Source organism: Panthera leo, chromosome A2 (genome assembly GCF_018350215.1).
Source record: "Panthera leo isolate Ple1 chromosome A2, P.leo_Ple1_pat1.1, whole genome shotgun sequence".
Classification (NCBI taxonomy): Eukaryota; Metazoa; Chordata; class Mammalia; order Carnivora; family Felidae; genus Panthera; species Panthera leo.
Window position 1 is genome coordinate 67913426 of NC_056680.1, and position 8609 is coordinate 67922034.

Genomic DNA, 8609 nt, shown 5'->3' on the forward strand with positions numbered 1-8609 from the left:
TATATCTGCTAAACGTATAAAAAAGCAAGTTTGACATTCAACAGAGATTAAGTTCTTTAAAAACATTCTATCTACCATGTTTGAAATCTTGAGTGTCATTGTGGATTCAAGCCAAGTATCTAGATTTATTTAATCCATGCACATCTAACAGAGAGACAACAGTTCCCAAAGTATGTTTGTTGTAAGCACACATCTGTTGGTTACACATGACTAGCTAATCCTATTTTAGGACTGATTATGTAAAAATACTTGCACCATATGTCATTATCCTGGAATATTTGTATGAGCAAGTTCATTAAATTTTTCACATGCCCTTTCTCAAAAATAAGATAAATTTGTAGAATTAAGAGCAATGTTTTTTTTTAATACACGTAAATTTTGATGAGGATAACATTTGTGGATTATATGCTGATACACATAGCTATTCAAATGAACTTGTTCAAAGTCACCTCTAAGACACTACAATTGATTTTCTTGCAAATGTCATACGATAAGATTTAATAGCAAAAGGGAAATGTTTCACAAATTAAAGGACGAAATTCATTTCCAAGTGCTTCAATATGTCTGTTGATTAAATTACTTTCAATAGGGTGACTTTATTTTCAAGGTCAAAGGACTTCCAACACTGTAAAGAAAAGACTTTCCCAACCTCTCAGAAATGATAATTATATAATGTATAGTTTTACTAGAAAAACTTTAAATCATCTGGGGCCATAATATACTTTATTTTTATTTTCATAGTATTATCTCATATACACTTGTAAACAAGTTTCCAAAAATAACCTTGAAAAGAACTATTTTTCTTGACCTTATTTTTAAGAAATAAAGATAAAACGTATCACTAAAACTCCACCTCTGTATTTGTTGAATACATTTGTTTTATTTGTATCTGAGATAAAGATGTAGCCTAAGTATAATCACAGTTCAAAATACATCCACACAGGAGCTCATCTACAATAGCTTGCCTTCTAAAACTTCCCAAAGGCTACTACGTTCACAATGATCCACAGCAGATAGCAGTCCTACATTATGTTCTTTCTCTTTGATCAAATACCAGGAGAATCCCTGAATTGCACAGAACTCAGTAAGTAGAACTCTGTCAAAAGGAATATTCTGTCAGGCAGTATACATTTGGAGTAACTCTAGTCAGCTGAGACAGTTGAGTTTTCTTGTATTCTAAAAAATGCCAACAGATTTTTAAAAATTATTTTTGTTTTCCACTGTTCCAGGTTTTGCATGCCTTCTCACATTGTATGGGGATTCAAGAGAATAATGCAATTAAAATAGTTTCATACTGTTTGACCTATCAGTTGTGGTTATTAGTGGACAAGAATATCTTTAGATTTAATTAATGGGCATTTCCATACCAGGTTTCTCTTTAATTTAAAATCACTTTAAAATCTGGGCTTCTCTTACTTCACTCTACGTCATAAACATTTAGGAGAAAAATTTACTATTACTTTTGCATTATTGTGGCATCTCACATATTGAAACTATCTATAGAGATTCATAGGTCATAACAACCTATGTTGTTATACAAACAACAACTATTTGTATAGAGTAAAGCTCTTATTTGAGAGAAATATTATGCTAACAAAATTAATTGCCTTGAAAATAAAAAATTAAAATGATTGAAAAGTATATTGCTATTAATAGCAAAGTCTTTTATTGGAATGATAGTCATTCCCTTGAAAGAAATCAGTTTCTCTTTGAAAACTAATGGTGCTCAATATGTCAATATACATAAGTACTAAAGGAGATGAAAAGAAAACAGATTTTGAACTTTTCTTTGGTCTCTTAACACTCCTTTTCATTTGCCACAAAATTCATATAACAAAATTAATCATTTTTAAATGTATGATTCAATGGCACTTAGTGTACTTACAATGCTGTACAGTCATGACTTCTCTCGAGTTTCAAATGCTTTTAACACTCAGGAAGAATATTCTGTACCCTTTAAATGATCATAACCCAACTCACTCTCTCCCCATTGCCTGGCAACTTATAATATGCTTCTTGTCTCTGTGGATTTGCCTACCCTGGATATTTCATATAAACAGAATCATATAATATGGGCTCTTTTGTATAGTTTCTTTCACTTAGCATAATGTTTTTGAGATTTATCCAAGTTGTAGCATGTATCAGTGCTTCATTCCTTTTTGTGGCTGTTTAGTTTTTCATTGTACTTGTATACCACAATTTGTTTATCCATCCATCTGTTGATGGGCATCTAGAACATCTGAAACGTCCACGTTTTGGTTGTTATGGATAATGCTGTTCTAAACATTGAGATATATGTATATTTTTGTCTATATAGTCATATGCTTTCATTTCTCTTGGGGATATAATTAGGAGTGAAATTGCTGAGTTATATGGTGATTCTACATCTAACTTTTTGAGGAATTGACCATATGTCTTCCACAGTGGCTGAGCCCATTCTCAGCAGCAATGTATTAGGGTTCTTATTTCTCCACGTTCTTGTCAACCTCGTTATTTTACATTGTGTTGATTATAGCCATCCTAGTGGGTATAAAATGATATATTGTTGTGGTTTTGACTTGCAGTTCCTTAATTACCAACGATGTTAAACATCTTTTCATGTGCTTGTTGGCCATTTGGATATCTTCTTTAGACATGTCTGTTCAAGTCATCTGTCCTTTTTTAAATTGGATTGTTTGTTGGTCTTTTTGTTGTTGAGTTGTAAGAGTTCTTAATTATCTTGGACACTGAACCCTTATCAGTTACATGATTTGCAAATATTATCTGCCATTCTGCAGGTTTTCTTTTCACATCCTTGATAACATCCAACAGTTCTTTAATTTTTATGACATCCAATTTATCAATATTTTTATTTTATTGTTGATGTATTTGGTGTCAAATTTAAGAATCCACTGACAAAATTGAGATTAAGAAGATTTACTTCTATATTTTCTTTTAAGAGTTTGATAGTCCTAGCTCTTATATTTAGATCACGGATCCATTTTGAGTTAATTTTTGTATAAGACATGGGGTTAACAGTGCAGTTTCTATCTCCCATTGCATAGTCCTGGCACCCTTATGGAGAATCAATTGGCCATATGTATTTGGGCTCATTTCTGAACTCTCAGTTTTATTCTATTGGTCAATATGTCTATGCCTATGCCATTACACATTGTTTGGATTACTGTAGCTTTGTACTAAGTTTTAAAATAAAAAAAATGTGTCTTCCAACTTTATATTTTTCATTTTTGTTTTGGCTATTTCATATGAATGAACTACTTATTTTTACAAAAGAGACTATTGGGAGATATCGCCTGACTTTCAAATAGAACATTTGAGGACAGGACCCCCGTGTTGCTTCCCATCTGGATGACATTTGCCTATTTTGAATTTCAAGGTTGTTGGTAATTCAGGCTGTAGCTATACAAAAAGATGTTTTTAATCAAATTCAATTTAAGGACTCATTCTAAAAATCTTATTTTATATTTAACTTATGGCTTTTTTACTATATTATTAGTACTAAGGGAAGATTCATTATATTTATTTTAAATTTAAAGACTTTCAAGTAAACAGTGATTAAAATTATATCTGATGAAGAAAAGGTGCCATGACAATATTTTAGCCAGAGATGGGCAGTACCCTGGCTAATTATTTTTTTTTTAATTAAAAAATACTTTTGGCAAAGTAGTGCTAACCATCACCCGAGCTTTCAGCAAATCATAATCTTTTTGCTGGTAGAGGGCCTTTGCTCCATGTTGAGGGTTGCTGACCGATCAGGGTGGTGGTTATTGAAGGTTGGAGTGACTATGGAAATTTTGTAAAAAATAAGTCAATGATGAAGTTGTCACATCAATTCTGAGTGCCACGTCAAATGTACCAGAATAATCCTTGGCATATACTCTTCCGGGGAACTCCTTGATTGTGTATGGAATTTCTTCCACAAGCACATAGATTGTTGGATCTATGAGGCAGTAATGAAGAAGAGTAAGTAGAAAATAGTCTTCATATCTTCGTATCCCATTACTGTAGATTCACACCGTTGATATGGTGTGGAAAGACCATGTAAATATCAAATGTGGGATGAAGATAAGTGATTTTGTGTGAAGGTAAGATGGAAGAGAAAATGGTCATACATAAAGAAGGAGATTACAGTTTAGAATACTGTATCACTTTACAAAATCAGACCAGGTTCTTACATACAACAATTTATTCAAGAAAAATAAGAAATTTTCAAAACATGATGTCACAATGGAGAAAAATAAACTATCATGAAAAAGAAACAATCTAAAAATAGGGAAATTACATGATGGTCATGTATAAAACACTGTAGGGTGATTGGACACGAGGCCGAATAGTAAAGAAACATGTATCAGGGGGGCGCCTTCATGGCTCAGTTGGTTAATACTCTGACTTTGGCTCAGGTCATGATCTCGCAGTTCGTGAGTTCGAGCCCCGCTTCAGGCTCTGTGCTGACCACCCAGAGCCTGGAGTCTGCTTCAGATTCTGTGTCTCCCTCTCTCTCTGCCCCTCCCCTGCTCACCCTCTGTCATTCCCTCTCTTTCTCAAAAATAAATAAATATTAAAAAAATTAAAACAAAGAAACATGTATCAGAGAAAAAATTAAAAATCAAAGATGGCAGAAGAAAAAAAAACAATGAGAACATAGACATTAATAAAGAAAGCTTAATCTGTAAAATATAAGTATAAATTTAAGGGATTGAGATAGTAATGAAAATAGTAAAACCTTTACAGAGTAGGAGGAAACTATAAATTCACAGACTGAAAAGGAACAGGAAATATTAATGAAAGTATAGTAATCATATACAAAAAATCAGTGGAAATTTGCAAGTTCAAGAGTAAAGAGAAAAATCTTAAAAAGCACATAATCAGAAAATATAGTGTCTGTTTGTTCACCACCATATTGCCAGAACAACATAGTGCTTGGCAATTGTAGATGCCAATACATATAAATATTTGTCAAATGAATATATGAATGAATAAAACTAAATTCAGGAAGATAATATGCCTAACACAAATCACACTAAAATCCATGCACAGAGATTTAAGAATTGTTGTGATTCTATAATGATAAAACCAAATAAATATCACTTGAGGAAAAGAGGCATGGGAAGTCAAAGATATGGTAAACTCAGAACATACATGGGGCTCCTGGGTGACCCAGTTGGTTAAGCCTCTGACTTTGGTTCAGGTCATGATCTCATGGTTCATAAGTTCAAGCCCGGCATCAGCCTTTGCACTGACCGCTCAGAGCCTGGAGCCTGATTTGGATTCTGTGTTTCCCTCTCTCTCTCTCTCTCTGCCCCTGCCCCACTCTCTCTCTCTTTCTCTCTCTCTCTCTTTCTGATAAATAAACATTAAAAAGCGTTAAAAAAAAAAAATACGAGACAAAGAACCTTCCTAAGGGGGAAAAAAAGTAAAGCAAACAAGTAAAAAACCCCAACAGCAACAACTTCTTGAAAAGTTACAAAAAGAGACACCACATCTCACCACACCACACCACTTGAGGAGAAAGATCACAGTTGAAAAGGTAAAAGTGATAAGCCTCCGATGTTATAATTAATAAAGCTGAGAATGGTATTAAGCACATTAATAGAAGCAAAGTGGTTGTACAATGGAGAATAGTTAGAAAGGACAAAAAATAGGTAATTGGGGACTTACTATCCATATTAATATTAAAGTAAAATTAGGAAAACATGGCTACGTTGCAATGAGGTTCTTCTTTTTTTAAATTTTATGTATTTTTAGAGAGACTGAGAAAGAGAGGGAGGAAGGGGAAGGGAAAGGGAGAGAAAGAATCCGAAGCAGGCTCTGCAGTATTAGCACAGAGCCCGATTCGGGGCTCAGACTCACGAACTGTGGGATCATGACCTGAGCCAAAATCAAGAGTCAGACACTTAACCGACTGAGCTACCCAGATGCCCTGCAGTGCAGTTCTGATTATCTGGCCCCATTCGTGGCTCTCTTGTGTTCTTTAATCTGTAATTCTTCCTGTGTCTTTCTTTGTCTTTATTAACCTGGATATGTTTGAACAATATAGGCCAGTTCTATGTAGAATATGCTTCAATTCAGCTTTATCTGATGGTGCCTCATTACTAGGTCCAGGCTGTGCAGTTCTAGAAGGAAGACCGCAGAAGTGATGTGTGTTATGCTCAGGGCATCCTATCAGGAGGTACATTTTCTCCCATTTGTGGTCACATTAGTCTTGACCACTTTGGTTAAGGTGATGTCTGCTAGATTTTCCACTGTAAAATTAATAAGTATGTTTTTATTAACACATATTTGGGGGTGAACACTGTGAAGCTAAGTAACTATATTGTTCCTTATCCAACTTTTACCACCAGTTTTAACATGTGTTAAGATCCTACCCTGAATCAATCATTCCCCATGATGGATGAAGGAGAATGAAAAGCCATTTACAAAGGTTGGCTCTGAATACCCCGGGCCCTGCTGCAGGGAGACCAGTTTAAGGAAAGGTGATGGAGGAAAGACAAAGGAAAAGGGATGAAGCTTACTAGTACATGTTGTTCTTATAATAAAAGTATAAATATTTCTTAAATCATTTGTGGTTATCGTGGGTGCATTCCTCCCAGAATCTATCATGCTGTACAGTAGAGACAGAAATCATGCATTGGCAAGGAGGACAAATTCTCCTCTCACAGTGGAAGTAAGGTAACTAATTTAAGTAAAAATAACAGTGGTTAAATATGCCCAAGGAGAGGGAAGTTGTGAGAACTCTTATCTAACGATCCCTGCTTTCTCTGTAGTAGAAGTGACATTTATTTGCAGAACATGAGTTGGAGGAAGTTGGAATTTACGCTTGAAAGAATAGCCTCTGTGGGCTGGACCAGTGCTGTGGGCCCAGTGGCTTGGTAAGCTGGCTCTGTGAGGGACATTTGCCTGCATCAATGCAGGAAGAAAGAAGATCCACAAAGGGGGACGTTGAGCTCTGACATCACAACAATGGGCTCAGCCATCCCACAGGGAGCTCTGGAGCCTTAGAGCATCTTGGCTGGATGAGGGGCCCAGACCTTTATCCATCTACCACTGGTGCATTTTTGGAGACCAGCTGCCCCTGGGAAGGGAGTGTGCCCCTGGGAAGGGTGCGCTATGGCAGTTATCTTCATCTTGGAAGCCCCAAGCTCCCAGATGGCCATATGCCAGATCACTAGAGCAAAAGGTGTTTAGTCCTGGAGGGGAGGGGGGAGTGAATGGGGGGGGGGAACAGCACAGCAATCATTACACGGGAACCCAATGCTCCTTAAATCCAGAGGGATACGTCGACACAAGGAGTTCTGGGTACACAGATCGCTGGACACATGGCCTATGTGTCATACATCTGCAACTTTAGCTGAGCACTGCACTGCTTCTCATGGTAATCTACCACAAAATTAATCTTTTTTTTTTTTTTTTTTTTTTGCTTTAAACACCTGTTTACAAATGCCTGCACGTGCATTTCTTGGTTGTTGTAAATTATCTGTGTCAACAGGACCGGCGGGGGGGGGGGGGGGGGGGAGGGTGAAGGTCTGAATAGAAAAATCTCAGAGGAGCATATTTTTTAAGACTCTGAGGAAGGTACAAGGAGAAAAACTTGTGCCAGGAGAGTAGAATAATTACAACCTCCCTGTCAATTGGCTTCGGGAGCAAAATGCCATCTTCCTGCATAATAAATAAATAAAATTTCAATATTTAAGGCCCCATCAGAGAGATCTGTCACTGAGAAATGGTATTTTCTATGCTTCCGGCAGGGCACTCTGCAACAACTGAGGGCCACTGACTCTTAAATTCTTGGATGAAGTAAAGAAGTGCTCACAGAGTGTTCAATACCTAATCAGGAAATGACACAAAGATTAAAATGACATTCTGAAAAAAGGCATTTTATGGTTTCTACTTAGAAACCTTTAGGTACCTGTGTTGAAATGAAATACTGCATCAATGGCTAAGCTTCTGATCATTCTTTCTCATTGCATTACATTTTGTTTTTGTTTTTTGTTTTTTGGTTTTTTTCAATATATGAAGTTTATTTTCAAATTGGTTTCCATACAATACCCAGTGCTCATCCCAAAAGGTGCCCTCCTCAATACCCATCACCCACCCTCCCCTCCCTCCCACTCCCCATCAACCCTCAGTTTGTTCTCAGTTTTTAATAGTCTCTTATGCTTTGGCTCTCTTCCACTCTAACCTCTTTTTTTTTCCCTTCCCCTCCCCCATGGGTTTCTGTTAAGTTTCTCAGGATCCACATAAGAGTGAAAACATATGGTATCTGTCTTTCCCTGTATGGCTTATTTCACTTAGCATGACACTCTCCAGTTCCATCCACGTTGCTACAAAGGGCCATATTTCATTCTTTCTCATTGCCACGTAGTACTCCATTGTGTACATAAACCACAATTTCTTTATCCATTCATCAGTTGATGGACATTTAGGCTCTTGCCATAATTTGGCTATTGTTGAGAGTGCTGCTATAAACATTGGGGTACAAGTGCCCCTATGCATCAGCACTCCTGTATCCCTTGGGTAAATTCCTAGCAGTGCTACTGCTGGGTCATAGGGTAGGTCTATTTTTAATTTTTTGAGGAACCTCCACACTGTTTTCCAGAGTGGCTGCAGCA

General features: G+C 36.5%; 1 long non-coding RNA gene across 1 annotated transcript; it reads left to right on the forward strand.

Moving 5' to 3' along the window:
• The first annotated feature begins 7014 nt into the window (after positions 1-7014).
• Positions 7015-7864, forward strand: LOC122213448. The gene is made up of 3 exons (XR_006199517.1): positions 7015-7177; positions 7269-7372; positions 7746-7864. It is a non-coding gene; the product is annotated as an uncharacterized LOC122213448 (long non-coding RNA).
• Positions 7865-8609: the final 745 nt, after the last annotated feature.